Below are 17,273 nucleotides of genomic sequence, written 5' to 3' on the forward strand. Positions count from 1 at the left end.
CAGAAAAATTATCTCAGCTCATTTGAGGAAAACTTAGCTTTGCAAACAGAGGACATCTTCAATTAGAGGCCTATTTTAGGAATCAGTAGTTGGAAAACATTAAATGGAAGAAAACTCAATGAATGAGGATAATATATCTGCTATTCTGGGAGTCTCAAAACTAGACAGCGGGTGGGGAGGCAGGTCTTTCCATCAGTGTCAGCTCTTCCATACCTGGCATGGAACAGGTGCTAGGTAATTGCTGGATCATGAATTAGATAGATAGATGGATGGATAAATAAAGAGTGACACACTTTAGGTGTAAACGCCCTATAGAAAAAACTACATTTTAATGTTCTTTTGTCCTTTTGAACTTCAGAATAGACCCTACAGACCAGTAATGATAGAAACAATAAAAATTAACCTTCTGGGGGCTGTAGCTGTGGCTCAGTGGTTCAGCACTTGTCTAGCACATGTGAGGCACTGTGTTCAATCCTTAGCACCACATAAAAATAAATATATAGAATAAAGGTTTTGTGTCCATCTACAATGAAAAAAAATTAATTGACCTTCTTTTTCAGTTTACTTTTTATTCTCCTTCCTGACACTTGACCCACAGGGAAGCACTAAAGAAATGGGAGTATGTCGTGACCCCTCGCCGGCAAGGGAAAACACGACACAGGATTCTTCTTTCAGCAGTTTATTCAGGCCTTGTTTCATGTATCATCTTCTAGTGACCCCCCGCCGAGCGCCCAAGCATAGCCTAATAAAGCTTACTCAAGTCCAATCCAAAGCTGCCACTCGGGGTTTTCTCATAGGGTGTTGAGGGACAGCGCGCCAACTTTCCCTAATAAGGAGTTGTTTACCAAGATCCACAACGGAGACCGGCGCCATCTTCTAATGGCGGCAACGGTCTACAAACACGGCTCACCACAGGAGTATATATTAATTACAGTGCAACTTTATATATTTTTCTGAAATAGACAAGGCTGACATTATAATAAGTACCCCCCCACACATAGGGGCAAACAAAATAAAAATGATCAGGAATGACTGGGGAAAAAAAAGTACCCCCCCACAAAGATAAAAAAAATCCTCAAAGTAGTATAGCCAAGATTTAGGTTTAAGTCATCTGAATATGCATGTTGCATCTTTCCTTCTAACATTTTTCTGCATGGTCCTAAAAATATAGGTTTTAGCTATTTAGCAATTAATCATATATTAGTAGTATATATTATTACAATCATATATTATACAATAACTCCTGATAGATGTTCAATCAATAATGTTTCCCCAAAACACTTAAAAATCTGGAAAAAATACAGTAAAGTTGAAAAATAAAACTTCAGGGTCTGAAAGAGTAAAATTATAAAGATGAAAGGACAAACTGGAGGGTTTGATGTATTTGGCCAGAGAGTTCTAACCAAATCTCCCCTTCAGTCATATACTAAAAAGTACTTTATTGATTAATTGAATCAATTAATTGAAGTAATGCATGCGTTTGGAGGGAAGGGATCCAAAATAAAAAATGTTGAGTTATCTGTTAATGTAACATGCAGCTTTTAATGCAACACTACAGAAATTCCTTCTAAAATACTTTCAACAACTCAATTAATTGCAGAGAGGCTTACCAGAACAAAATTATATTTTGTTTGCTTGTTAGAAAATGTATGGTAATTTGAATTTAGTTTTGTGTAGAAAACATGAACTACTCTGAATTTCAGCTGTTTTCTGTCTTTTGAATATTGCCTATAATGGTCACTAGTGAAAAGACTTGAAGTTATTTTTATTTATTCTTTAGTTTCTTACCTACTTGCCCCCTTCCCTTTATTCCATTTTACTTTATCACAGTCAAGGTCAACCTGACTTCAAACTTGAATTCACATTGTGAAATCTTCAGGCAATATGAAGTGTTGTGTTATTTAATAAATTATATTTATTTAATTGAGATGTTTATCTACACTAAAAAAGGAGAAATATATAAAAATTGGCACTTTAAAAATTCAGTCAATACTATGAGGCACACTTACAGATAATATCCTGGGTTTGCACTCATCTCTTTTAACTGTCTCTGTAATGGGTGATGTAAACACAACTAGTGATTTACAAAAATTGCATCACAAATAAATTGAGAAAACCAACCATTCTAGTGGTACTTAAAATGTACACTCTGTCAGAATCTGTTTCAACATTGCATATGTAGCTTGAAATGGAATAGTTCCAACTTGAGTTTAAAGTCATGTAAACCATCCTTGGGAGTGTGACTAAATATCAAAGCTCAAATGAAAAACACACACACACACACACACACACACACTGAGAAAGAGAGAGAGAGAGAGAAGTAATTCTGAAGTAAGAATTTATTGAGCTTTTTTCTGTACAACAATAAATATCTCTTCCTCTTTCCTCTGTAGGGGTCCATGGATATACTTCAATGGCTTATGAACCTGGGAATCAAAGGAAATACATTGTTATTTTCACTAACATCTAGCTGAAATTCAGCATTTCCTTCCATTATGAATAGAGGCAAGAAATCTGTGTCTTTTTCATCAACAGCAATTATAGTTATTTCCATATTACTTTATTTTTGGTACCAGGGATTGAACTCAGGGATACTAAACCACTAAGCCACATCTGCAGCCCTATTTTGCATTTTATTTAGAGACAGGGTCTCACTGAGTTTGCTAAGCACCTTGTCATTGGGGAGGAAGCTTTGAACTTTCCATCCTCCTGCCTCAGCCTCCAAAGCCACTGGAATTATAGGCATGTGCAGCTGTGCCTGGAAGATACATTACTTTTTGCAGAGATCGTAAAATGTTGTGTTTTTTGCTACCATAAAATCATAAAAGTTATTAGACCTATCACTGAATCTTGTTATTTAATGTGCTTATTTACAAGTACCTAATTATTGTATTATAAATGTGTTTTTTGAAAATATCTGTATTTGAATGTAATCAATTTTGTTTATAATCCTATATGTGTTTGACTTTATGAATTAAAAATATTTTTTCTGGTTAGGAAAAATATTGCCAAAGGGTCCAAAGGCACAAAATAGATTAATAGTTCTTATTTCCCACACTGGGATACTATAAGTCAAACAGAAAACCAGACCTCCAAAACACTCATTTACAGAAATTATACACAAAAAGGCCTGTCTGTTGGTATGGGTGAAATAAAATAAATTTAAAATAGAAAAGAAATATAATGTATGTTCATATAGTTTGTTAAAAGTTCGAGTAAACCATCAACAGGTTTTAAGTGAAAGCGTGCTATACTCCCAGAAGACTAGCCACGGGATTTATAACACATATACACATCCCCACTCATTCCCATCCAAAGCAGGAAATGAGATGATTCCTCCCTGGAAAAAAAGAAAAAAGACTAGAAAAGAGGAAGAGGTACGAAATAGAAAAATAGAGACAAAAATTAAAAATTTTTAAATAGAAAAATAGAGACAAAAATTAAAACTAGAGGGCCTAAAAACTAGAGGGCCTTAAAACTGAACAATGTCCAAACTTCAACAGCCCAAATTCCAAAATGGCAGAAACAGAGAACAAAGGAGAGGAGGTATCAAACAAATAAGAAAACTTCAAAAAGTCAGATTAAAGCGACTATCTGAACAGTGAATGAAACAAACCCACATTCAGGCACATTGTCATGAGACGTTAGAACATTGTGGTTAAAAAAAAGAAAGAATTCTCCAAATCATCAGGGGGGGGGGGAAACAAAAATGAAGAAGACATGAGACCCAGGAAACAAAGGAATTGTACAACAGAAAGTGGTGAGGGAATATTCCAGATGGTGAAGAAGAGTTTCAAGACAACTATGGTGCAGATGGCAACAGAAGAACTGGAAGGAGAAAAAAGGAGGTTTCATTGCAACATCGCCAAAAGAAAAATTCAATCTACACGATGTGTTTTCCATATTTAGAGGAGCTTTAAAGTTCTGTTAGAGAAAAAGTGAGGCCAAATTAATAATAGGAACCTAGTAAACTAAAAACAGAAAAGAAAAGAAAAGCCAAGTATTAACCTTCAGGGGAAAAGAAAGAAAAAGTAATCCATTATTGCATATGGTTCAGCTGTTACAACACTGGTATATACATCCAACTGTAAATATTGAGCAATGATCTAAGCAAAATTATGTCATGACCAAAATAAGAGAACAAGAGCATGAAGGTGGAGGACAGGGAGGGAGGTAAATCCTCATCTTTCTTTGTCAAAAGTTGGTGTGTATTGTCCACATTTGAAAAATGAAAATTAATGTATTAAGAATTGTGATACAAAAAAAAATAAGAGAGCTCATGTATAATGGCATAATTTGGCATGAACATACTCTATATACAGAGTTACGAAAAACTGTGATGTGAATGGATAATTATGAATGTAATGCACTCCACTATTGTCATGTATGTAAGAAATAAATAAATAATAAATAAATAAATAAGAAAAGTAAAAATTAGCAGGATAAGAGTTTTTATTAAAAGAATATGATATACTATAAGTAGGTAGTAGAATAAAGTTGGGTAGCCATTCATGAAAAGATTATACTTTAAACAGGAAGAATAAGGAATGGTTTCATGGCAGAGGGGTCTTTGTCAAATTGTCTCTTGGTTGCAAAAAATCATCTCACCTGACTTGCATAAGGAAAAAAGGGAATTGTGTTGTAATGATACAAGGATAGCTTCTGGAACTTAAGGGTGGAAATTAGTTGAGCCTAAAGAGAGACTGGATCCAGGAATCTGGTAGAAAATAGGAACCATCTGAGACTTAACAAAACTTCTGAATTCCAATTCCAAGTTACCCAAAGAGGGGATCTGACACATGGTCAGGTGTCAACTTTGGCCAGTTTAGTATTGTTAAGTGCCAAAATGTTGTATGGAGCAAACATAGTAGCTGAAGCCACATATGTGAGCAGAAAAGAAAGACGGTTTTCAAATAAGGAGGACATAGACTAGGAAGAAACCCTGCTGGATAAATATATTTTGGGTAAAAGATATATAAGAAAAGAATTCCAAGTACAGGAAAGAATTGAAGTGAAGCAAGAAAACGCAGGTCCTATCTCGGTATGAATGCATGATTCCATTTAGCCGGAAGGGGAAAGAGGAAATATAATAAAAAATAAGGTTGGAAGCTTAGATTCTATGACCTTCAAGAAATAACCTCACCCTTTAACTTTGCCACCTGATCAAAGCAACCGGGGTTATGTTTGTTCTTTTCTGATGGTTGCTGTGTTTTGTACTGGTGGGTTGCTTAAAGGATTTGGAAAAAAAAAACAAACCTGTTAAGACCTGTCTGTAAAAGCTTATGGAGGTAGAGTACTAAAATATTTGTATGAGCATCCAACATCTCCTACTTAAAACTGCACAAGGGAACGTTTATTATCCTAAATCCTCAACTCAACTGACTTCATAATTATTTTTTCCAGTGGAATTCAACTCAAAGTTATACTTAAGAAACACTGATAGTTTTTTTGAGGGAAAAAAGTGATTTTTCAAGTTACCAGTATAATATCCAATCTTGAATGCCACTGCTTGACAGAGGAAATGATTTCATAGGAGAGTAGAAAAATTTCCAGGAAAAAATATCAGAGTAGAAAATCTATCACGACTCTTTGACAGAACTAATAAAATTAACAAACGTCTCTGAAGATAGATTTTTGAAAAGGCATGAAGGTGCTAGTAAACAATATTAGGAAGAAAAACATTAACAGTGCTTCGAAGTTAAAAAGATAATAAAAAGATATCATGAGAAACTTTATGTAATACATATGAAAGCTCAGGTGAAATGAATAAATCTCTAAGAAAAAAAATGACATCAAAATTTACTTAAAAAGAAATAGGAAATGTAAGTTATATAACTATAAAAAAAATTGAATAAGAAGTAAAAAATCTTCTCACAGAAAAACCAGGTCTAGTCAGTTAACAATTTCCAGCAAATAATAAAGACAGAAATGTCTACAAATAGTCAAGGAAAAATAATTCCACATCACACAAATTATCTCATTATAGAAAAATAGAATAGCCCTAGCTTGCTTTATCAGTTAGCATAACTTTGATCCAAAGTCCAACAAAATATGAGAACATGATCATAAACTGAAAATCAATCTTGCTTATGAACAAAGATTAAAAAAAATTCTAAACAGAATTTTAATATAAACCAGAAATGTGTGTGTGTGTGTTTGCATTTTAAAATAATGCATCATTTGGTTGGTCCCAGGATAACAAGTTTGATTTTATATAGGAAATTAATAAATTTATTTATATTAAATACCATGTTTTCATTTGGCATTTTTATTGCCATATTTCTAGATACAAGGAGAAAATCTTATAATCCTCTTAGTAGATGTAAAGAAAGCAATCAATAATGTACATCTTTATACTGACAAGGGGTATCTACAGAATGCCTATAGCAAACATAATATTTAATGGTGGAATTTAAAGCATTCTCTGATATTGAGAAGAAAACAAGGACATCTGCTAGCACCACTAGTATAATCTTGTAGTGGAAGTCTTAGCCAATAATCAGGCAAGAGAAAGTGATAAAGGGTATAAGGATTGGAAAGAATGAAAAAAGCTGATATTATTTGTGGATATGATCTGTGTAGCAGAGTCCAAAAAGAGGTAAAAATGAATTACTAAAATTAATAAGACAATTTAGCATGGATTCACAGAAAAAATCAAATGTACAAAAATAACTTTCTTCAAACATAATATTTAATTTAAAACACATTTATAATAACCTCAAATAATAAAATATTTTTAATAAATATAACAAAATAGTTCAAGAACTTAATGAAGAAGAATATAACACTTTATGGAAAGGCAAAAAAAAATCTGCATAAGCACACATATAACCCTTATACACAAGGATAAGAAGACTTGATACCATAGAAGAAAACAATTCTTCCAAAATTGACTGGTTATTTCAAAGAGAGTCTCATCAAAATCCCAAAGGAACTTTGTGGTACTTGACGGTCTGATTTTAAAATTTATATGGAAGAGCAAGATGTCAAGATGGAGAAGAAAAAAGAGTACTTCCTTTATCACATGCATTATTATAAAACTAATTATTAAGACAGAGGGGTCTTGTGAGGATGTACTTCAGTAACAGTCTAGAAAGCCCAGAGTCAGGTGGTATTCTTATATGGATCTCTGGTATATGACAGATGTATAGCAGGTTATTGGAAAAAGAAAGCACTTTTCAATAAATTATCTGCGCATATTTGGGTATCTACAGATGAAAAAGTAAAATGTGTAAAACCCAGTTTCATTAAATTAAAATCTTAGATAAGAAATGGCAAAACTAATAAGACAGAAGATACTTTTATGATCTCCATCTAGCAAAAGATTTCTGAAAATCCACACAAAAATCATAAAGGAAAATTGTAATTTATCATTTCATTCAAAATACATAAAAATAATTAAAAGAAAACACACAAACTGGGAAAAAAGATCTTTAACACATAAAACTCATTCATAGCAAAAGATGTATAAAAACAAAACAAAAAAATCTCTGCAAATCAATTTCAAAGAAAGAAAAGGAATACAATAAAAAACGGGGGGGGGATCTTGAATAAGAACTTCACAGACGAATAGTCACAAGTAGAAATAAACATGAAAAGATACTCAGCTTTATTAGAAATTATGAAATGTAAATTCAGACTATAATAAGATACCATCACACCCACAATATTAATGAAAATTAAAGTCTGGCTATATTACACCCTGGTGAGAATGTGGAAAAAAGATGAATTTTATATTACTGATAGGAGTATCAACCAGGCATGGGGCATATCCTGTCGTCCCAGCTGTTAGGGAAGCTGATGTGGGAGAATCACTTGAATTCGGAAGATCTGGTACAGACTGGACAATATAAGGGGACCCCATGTTTAAAAAAAAATTTTATATATATATATATATATATATATATATATATATATATATATATATATATATATATAATAATTACCACAGCACTCTAGGATACAACTTATTATTTTTAATTCAATAAAAAATGTGTGTACCATATAACCCAGGAATTCCACCCTGGAAATATATGCTTATAGACATCAAGAAAAATGCCCAAGAATATAGATAGTTGCACTGTTAATTGTCTTAGCCAATTCTAAACAATTTGAATGCACATCAACTGTAGAACAGGTAAATAGTCATATTTTACTACAATGGATTACTATACGCTACAAAAATGTAATGAATTTCAGCTACACAAAACAGCATGAACTTAAATTTTCTTATTAAAAACTACGATATGATCTCATTTATCTAAAGTCAATATATTATTTCAAGATTCAAGGATATTGCTATTCTGAAAACAAATGAAATTACAAACACACAATGCTGATTCATAGTTATTTACGAAAGAAAATGGGATAGGATGAGGTAGCAACACATAGATTTCAAAGTTCTTGATAATGTTGTTTCTTGCCTGGACACTGGGAAAGTGAATGTTCACAATATTTATTCTTTAAATGTTACACATTTTCCATAAATATTTTTATCTTTACTGAATGTGTCATTTAAAAACTCTTAAAAACTGTTCAAGCAGATCAAGCACAATAACAATGTTTTCCCACTCCACTAAAGTACCTGAGGAGGGAGCCTGTACCCAGGTCCAGGTTTAAGCAGCCAAGGCCAGTGGCAGCAAAATTTCAAATGCAAAGATGGATGCATTGGACCATGTAGTCTGTCACACCCAGTCACCTCATTTAATTTCTCTTGTTCCAAGTCTTCCTTTGCGAACCCACGTCCCAATTATAAATTTAACATCCCACATAGATTTGCCCATAGGGAGAGGGGCTACTGATCAGCACACATGAGTCACTAGAGAGCATGATGGCTCCATTCCTCACTGTAATTTAAAGCTGGCATTCTGGCTGATATTTCAAGTTCTGTAAGCATCCTTAGGGACAATCTATGCCTGCTGTAGAGAAAACGGAAAGATGAATCATTCCAAGGACAAATGGAGGGGGAAGCTGAGAAAGAGGCAGAATTACATCAAGGAAAAAGGTGTTGTCCAAAGTGACAATTCAGCATTCAGATGCAATATTAGGGGACCTTACTGTAAGGGCACTTAAGCTGATCTCAGGCTAAAATTTGAGTGTTTACAAAGCAAGTATACAATTTATAATGGACTGAGCACCACAGTAGAAGATGGCGTCATGCAGTGGAAAGAGTAGGGTTTTCAGAGTCAATCTTGACTCAAATTATGACTTTGTCATTCATGAGGTCCCTACGTTTATAAGTAAAGATAATAATATTGGTGAGGATTCAAGATAATGTACTGCACCTATTTCCAAGGGGAGGCAATTTGGTGAAATGAAGAAGCTACGTTTTGATGCCAGACCTCAGTCTGATTCTGGCTCCTGTGTTTTCCCCTAAAATGGTCAATCCCAAACTCATTCTACTCTTTTACAAAATGAGGGTAAAGAGACTTACTTTGGAGATGCTGTGAGGCTGAGAGTTAATGTGTCCAATGTTGATATTTAGGAAATGCTCCACAAAGGTGAGAATATTGCTGTTGGATATTGATTAGCTATTTAAAAGTCAAGATTGGAGATGGCTGGGACAAGAAGACAGAGAGAGTCTGTGGACAAGGAGCCAGAAAGTCTGGGGACAAGGAGAAGGTGTAGCCACAGTGATAAGCCATAGGCATGGACAGAAAGCATGGATAGCAGTAATAGTTAGATGGGGCCAGATATAGAAAGTAAGGAGGAAGCACCAAGCGGGAGGAAAGTTGATGATGAAGTCTTCCAGCCAAGGACTGATTTCTAGTCACTGGAAAGAGGGTAGGAAGAAGCTATGCTGCCAGTCAGTCCCAAAGAAGCTTGAGTAGCAGATTGGTGATCAAGAGAAAGACTGTGACCCAGATGCAGTTGAGAGGCAGATGATGTCAAGACCTGAATGCTGGAGTTGTGGCCTCTTGCTTTGAACATGTGATTAATACTTTGACTTATGCCACAACTCTTGCATCTAAGGCCCCATGTCATCTGCCTCTCAACTCCAACTGGGTCAGAGTCCTTCTCTTGATCACCCATCTGCTACTCAAGTTTCTTTGGGACCAACTGGCAGTACAGTTGTCCAGATGCAGAGCCGGCTTTGGCTTTTTCAATGTTCTAATCAGGCTGAAGTAACCACTCTCTCCTCTGAGAAAGGAACATTCAAAAGCTCTTGACCTGACCTGGGGTACAAAGTCTGGGGGAACTCATGCTGACAAGCAGATGGAGCATTGTTAAACCTTGAACTACAACACACGGAGAAGAAGAAAAAGTCCTGTGGGGAAGGCAAGCCAGAGAGGTGTTCCATGCTAGCCAGTTGTGCCACTCAGACCAAAACCAGGCAGAATTCTAAGCATTCAGATATAAAGCAGGTTTGGAAGCTGGGCTAATGCCAGTGCTAGCAAAGGTATCAAAAGGTTGCATTTTATAGGATATGTGGGGGCCTGAGAAATAATGTGGATGGAAACTATCAAAGCCAGGATTTGCTTGGTGCCACTGTAAGGTGTCTACAAGTCTCAATTGCTCCAATCTGAAACTCATACCTCTTACCCTGAGCCTGTACTTTACCAGCTTTTAGGAAGGACAGAGCAAAATGTTATTCACAAAGATTGCTGGCCCTGAATTTCTCATTTTGCTGATTGCAAATTTTAGTGCATAGAAAATAAAAAATCAATTTCCTAAAAAAATTTAAGAAAGCTCACCACCTCCAAATACAAAAAGATTATGTCATCATTTCAAAGTATCATAAAAAGTTCCAGAATATGGTTGATTTGGAAAATCACTTTAAAGGGAATCCACTGCACCTGAATGGAAAACTAATCTAGTATCAGAATAACTCAAGATGAATTTTATTCCTAGTTTGCCTCTCACTGAGGACTTAACAAATGTTCTAATAGAGTAAATGTTTGCTTGCAGCTGCTTAGGGTTTACTTCGTAATTTAAATTAATTTCAGCAAGTGCATTGTGGTTTTGGATGCAGTTTGTCAGTTGGTTTAAACAAAGAATGCTGACATTTTACATTAGGTGGGATGGGTAGTTCTTTCTTTTACTGCACATGATCTCTTTTAAAATCATCTACGCTGACTCCCCCCTCCTCCCAAAAAATCACCTGAGTGCTTTGGGGTATTACCAAGAAAGGACCGCTTTTTTCCAAATGTCCTCCACCAACATAAAATAAATCTCTTCCAGTTCTACCTCACACATGGGGATTTGTTCCATTTCAAGTTAGAGTGGGAAGCAAACTCTTGGGGAAAATCACTAGATTTTCTAAACCCAATGGGTAAGGTTAATGTCTTCGTCGACCACTCAAGATTTTAATAAATAATGCTGCCCAGTGATTCTTCTTTTACCTGGGTATATATTCAGTTCTGTTTATTTCACTGTACACACATCTCTAGGTCCCATGATTCATTAGTAAAGACATTATAATTGGAATTTCTGGTGCTTGATTCTCTCTATTCTTCTGGGGGTGGGTGGGAATTCTTATTTTCTTCCTCTATTTTGGCTTAAAGATACATTTAAATATTCTTCCATTGAAAACTCTCTTTCCACCAGTCTTAGTTTTTGTGATCCCTCCAAATCCTAAACTTCTAACTTTAACTAGCTCCAAGCCTGTTTTGGAGGATTAGAAAATAAATTAGAAAATTATAAATAAATTATAAATTAGAAAATAAAGTAAACATCCTGGAGCTTTGTTCCAAATGAATAGCAGAATTTGCCCCTTTGGGGAAAAAGTTGGTTTCTAGATCTTACTGTTATTCTGTTGAGGAACAGCTTCTGGTCTAGTCTAAAAGTGAGAGATGGAGAAAAAGCAAAAGCTAAATTGCATAATGAAGTTACAGAGATTCTTGACTTGTCCCATGGCTTCCAGAGGGACTAGAGACCCCAGGAAGTGTGAGGACATGCAAAGATGAGAATCTGCAGACTCCAGCAACCTGAGACATATGAGGCTCAAGAGAAAGACGATCTGTACTGGATTCCTCTGTGGAGAAGTAGCCAAGTTCTCCAGAAACAGTGAAACCTGTCATTTGGTGAACTTCCTCATCTCTTCTCTGATCTCTCAACTATCCCAAAATCCTCAGTAAAATTCTGTGACAATGGCAACTCTGATAGAGCCACAGAATGAAAGAGAGGGGCGTTCAAGCACATTGAGGGTGACAAAAGGGGAAAGCATCCAGCAGGACTGGTGACAAAATAGGTATCAGTGACACTGACAAGGCCAGGAAGAAGAATTCTGAGTGACAGACAGCAAACAACCAGAGAATGTACACATCTCCTATCCTAAAAGCCTCAGAAGTGTAAGCGAAGATGCCAGCCTTCCCAAAACTGCTTGACATAGGGACATAGTTAAAGCAAGAGGGATCCCCAAAATATCGGAAGACTCAGAGACCTATAGAATATTTAAGCACACAAATATCTTTTTCCTTCTTTAAAAAGGTAGTAGTTTCACATTTAACGTGGGAAACATTCTCCACTATGCTCCTTATTGGTTATTCTCTTCAATCCAAAGCAAACAAATCCAAAGGAATTGGTTATTTTCTGCCAACCCATCTCATGACAGACTTCTGTTTTAGACACAGTCTAAAGAATATTGTTCTGTTTTACATTTTATAGCAGTATCTAAACATCTCTCTGAAAGGAGGCATTTAGTACCAAATCAGGTTGGTTTAGGACAACTCCATCAGCCACAGTTCTCATCACCCCACTCCCATCAAAGAGGAAGCAAGAAAACCAACTTATGACCTTCCTAATTCCAAATGACATCAAACGAGAATTCCATAACTCTCACCTCTTCATTGTTGAGTCCAGGATCGTCATCTGAGTTCTTCCCAATACCAGAGTCTGGCAGCCACTATGGATTAGTTGGATGTGGTACCTGATAGAGCTGACTCCTGTGTCCATCTCTCTTCCTCTCAAGTCACCTTTCACTACATACTTTGTTGCAGCCAGCCCTTCTGCTCAAAGATACATGCATACACTACGTTAGTTTTACTGCTTATCTATCATATTCGGTCCCTGGGCATCTCTTTAAGAACCTCTCACACACATGTGCAGCCTGGAAGTATAGGAAGTTGATACCATAAGGCAACTTCTGACAAATGCAGAATGAGAGCTGATGGATAAATGTCCCTTTCTTCTATTCCCTGGATTGGATATCATGAAGCACCATCCACACAGCTCATCAGAGAGTTCTAATTGCCCACAGCAGTGACCAACTCAAGACTCACCCTTGGACCAACTTTGCCACTGCATTGTGCTCTTGTTTCTTGAAATGGCTTTTTCAGATGAACTTATTGCACACATTTGATTTTTGAAGGACAAACCACAGAAAGCAAACCATACTTTAGTGAAGAAATGGTCCACTTTATAGGCAAAATAGATTTTAACTTTGTTTTGCTTACTTTGTGTCTCATTCAAGAAATCCAGAAAAGATAAACATGCATCATAATAAATTGTCCTTTATATCTCCTCACTGCCTGACATAAAATATTGTCATGTAGATTAATTCAATCTTTAATTAATTGATTGCTTTTTAAAAACAAGCTATAGACCCTTGAAATATTTGCACTGAATTAAACAATTTCCAACTTGTAATTAATTGAACTTTAGATCCAGCTGTACATTTATTCCTATTTAGTATATTGGATTCTTTTTATATCTGACACTTGTTATGATGAATAATAGGAGGTGGCTTTTATAGAACCTGAAGTCATTTCCAGATGTTGAAACAGATTCCTGGCTCCCACACACATTCCCTGTCCATATTGTGCTTTAAATCAAAACGGAAGGATCTGAGATACTTCAGTAAAATAAGATTCGGGGTTTGTTGTCTCCTGTTCTGCTTGTTTTAGTCAGCTTTATCACTGCTGTGACTAAAGAACTGGACCAGAACAACTGCAGAGGAGGTAAAGCTCACTTTAGGGCTCATGGTTTTCAGAGGTCTTAGTCCATAGACAGCCGGCTCCATTCATCAGAGCTCGAGGTAAGGCAGAACATCATGGTGGAAGAGAGTGGCAGAGAGAAACATCTTACATGGTGATCAGGAAGCAGAGAGAGACAGACTCCATTCTTCAGGTACAAATATATACCCCCAAACCATGCCACCAATTAACCACTTCGTCCAGCCACACCCCACCTGCTTCCAGTTACCACCCAGTTAATCCCATCAAGGAATTAATTCACTGATTGTGTTAAGACTCTCACAAGGCAATTGTTTCTCCCCTGAACCTTCTTGCATTGTCTCACATGTAAGCTTTTGAGGGACACCACACATCCAACTCATAACACACTTGATTTCTGGGAGTTCATGGAAACAGGAGTTGGAGGGTCAAAGGTAAGCAGTTATGATGTGCCTTCAACAGTCAGCCATGCTGAGAGATTGCAAATGTCTATACTACTCCAGAGTTTAATATTAGAATATTGTATCTTCGTATCTGGTGAGTGAAGACAATATTTTTTGTGACATTTTTTCACATCACCTTTTTTTTCACTCCCACATTCATCCTTCATTAGCTTTTCTCCATTCTGATTCTACGACTACACTGAGAATGGTGAAGCCAAGCCCTTCTCCTGGAGCTGTGGAGTGGCAGGTGGGGCAGGCAGAAGTGCAGGTGGTAAGCCTGGGCTGCTTCTACATGCAGGGCCCAGACAAGAGGGTGTGACAACCTGTCATGGCCAGGCAGCTCAGCTTGCCCTGAGCGGATGCCTGCTCCACACGTGCCACACCTGGAAAAAACCCCCATCCACAATTTCAGGACCTCAACCTCCTGCCTCCGCACAAGTGATGAGAAAACAGAAGTGGGGCCGACGTGAAGGGAATTGCTAGACTAACCCATAGTGCTGGTACAATGCAAACCCTGAATAACATAAATCTGGAACAATAACATTGAGCCAAGTGCTGAGGAACACCTAGACTGATTCCAAATTTTAGCTGTTGTGAATAGTGCCACGATAAGCATGGGTATGCAGATTTTTGGTATATTGCTTTTATATCCAGAAATGGGATAGCTGGATCAGATGGTGGACCTATTTTTTTTATTTTTGAGGAACCTCCATACTATTCTCCATAATGGCTATTACTAACTTACATTTCCACAAAAAGGGAACAGTTTCTTTGTCTCTACAACTTTACTGGCATTTGTTGTTATTATTTTTATTACAGCTGTTCTAACTGGTTGAAATGATATCTCTTAGATTTGATTTGTGTTTCCCTAATAGCAAATTTTTTTTTTTTTTAGAGAGAGAGAGAGAAAGAATTTTTTTAATATTTATTTTTTAGTTTTCGGCAGACACAATATTTTTGTATGTGGTGCTGAGGATCGAACCCAGGCCGCACGCATGCCAGGCGAGCTCACCACAGCTTGAGCCACATCTCCAGCCCCTGTATATGTTTTTGGCCATTTGTATTTCTTTATTTCAGAAGTATTTGTTCAAATCATTTCCCATTATTAGTTGAATTACTTGGTCTTTTGTTAATTTTTTTCAGTTTTTTAGATAGTCCAGATATTAACTGTCTGTCAGATGGAGTCAGCACATCCAAGTTCAAAGCCTTTTCAAGTTCACATAGCTGGAACTTGGTTTCACGTGGGTGCTCTTAACCCACTCTCTCAGCACAGCATGGTAAACCAGTATGTGGGATAAGAGGGGGCCAGCACTGAATAGTAAACACATATTTCATTCCATTCTGTAGGTTGACTCTTTACTCTTTTGATTGCTTTTTATATGATCTTCATAAAATTTCTCAGAAATGAACAGGTGCCCCTATTTCTTTCCCTATCTGCCCACTCCCTGAGGAAGTGTCAAGCCTTGGGAAGCCACTGTTATTGATTAGAATGTGTGATATCTTATTGAGACAAAACCGGGAACCACTGGTCTTTGGTAATGTTTTAATAACTTAGGTAATAAATATTTAAATACTTTTAAGTGAGCTTTTTTTTTCATCAACCACATGTGGGTTGAAAAGCTGAAAATAATATTCCTTTTATCACTTAAGAACAAAGTAGGAAATTTATATGCAATGACACAGGATGGATTTATTTCCATAAAACGCCATTCTCTGCAGTTTCAATTTTATGTGAAGAATTCTAAGGGTTCTAAGTTGCTAGTCAATGGAGCTCTGCTTATTTAATGTGCCATGAAGGAAGCAGTCATGAATTCTGGATTAGTTTGCCATCTGAAAGGATTTAAAGACAGGGATGTTTCCAACTTTAAGCCTCATGACTTCACTACAATCTAGAATTAGAGCAAACTGAAGAGAAATTCAGCTTTCTGTTGGTTATGTGAACCCAGATTCGAAAGTTGATGTTAAATTGAGATCATCCCACAGAGATTCTTGTGCACCTATGAAGTGACTTGGATGTGGGTAATTAGCTTATTTAGTAGTATTGGGAACTTTCTTAGATAACAAGGGTGTCATAAAGGTGCCTATATGCCTGTGCTCATCTGTGCTCTTCCTACCACAGCTGAGTGAAAACCACAACCCAGAATTCAACTCTGTATACATACAACTCCACATACACACAAACATTCCAATGATCAAAGCATATATTTGGACTGTACACTCACTAAAGATCCAGGGCCTACAAGGACTCCAGCTCCTTTTCTCCTTTTCTTGCTTATTCCTTTCTGCATTTTTTCCACCCTTCATCTCTATCCAAATGACACCATCCTCTCAGCAGCAGCGTCAGTTTCTCTTTTCACCTCATGCGTCACATGAGCTATAGTACATCAAATTATTTCTGAAACCAAATGCAGTTCTTTCCCTCCAATCAGGAGAATAAACCTTTCTCTATTCCATTATACATACGGTGGTGAATAACTTCAACTCTCAAAAGTAACAAAGTAAAAAATTCCCTGGTATGGAACATATGCATATAATGTGATTGAAAATAACAGTGGCCTCTGACCAATCCCATTCTGAATCAGTGGAAGCTAAAGTGTCTAGAAGAAAAAAAAAAAAGATGACTAAACCAGAAGGGAAATGAGCAAACAATCTTCAACCACTCAGAGGAATCTGAAAGAAATGGATCCTTGGATCCTGACTATTCCTCTCATTCATTCTGGCCAAGTAACTTGGAGAGACGAGATGTGTCACACCTCAGGCAGGACCTGGGCAGATGTTAAATGGCACACATGGAACATGGAACTTCCTACATTTCATTAATCATGCAATAAAGTAACTCCATGTTTTACACGGCTGAATATTCACATCTCATTTGTCATGTTATGGTAGGGTTTTGCAGGAACATAGAATTATTGTTAAACCTTAGTAGGTCTTCTTA

The sequence above is a fragment of the Marmota monax genome, unplaced genomic scaffold (assembly GCF_021218885.2).
Source record: "Marmota monax isolate L192 unplaced genomic scaffold, Marmota_monax_Labrador192_F-V1.1 WCK01_AAM20220418_F8-fsc00144, whole genome shotgun sequence".
Lineage (NCBI taxonomy): Eukaryota > Metazoa > Chordata > Mammalia > Rodentia > Sciuridae > Marmota > Marmota monax.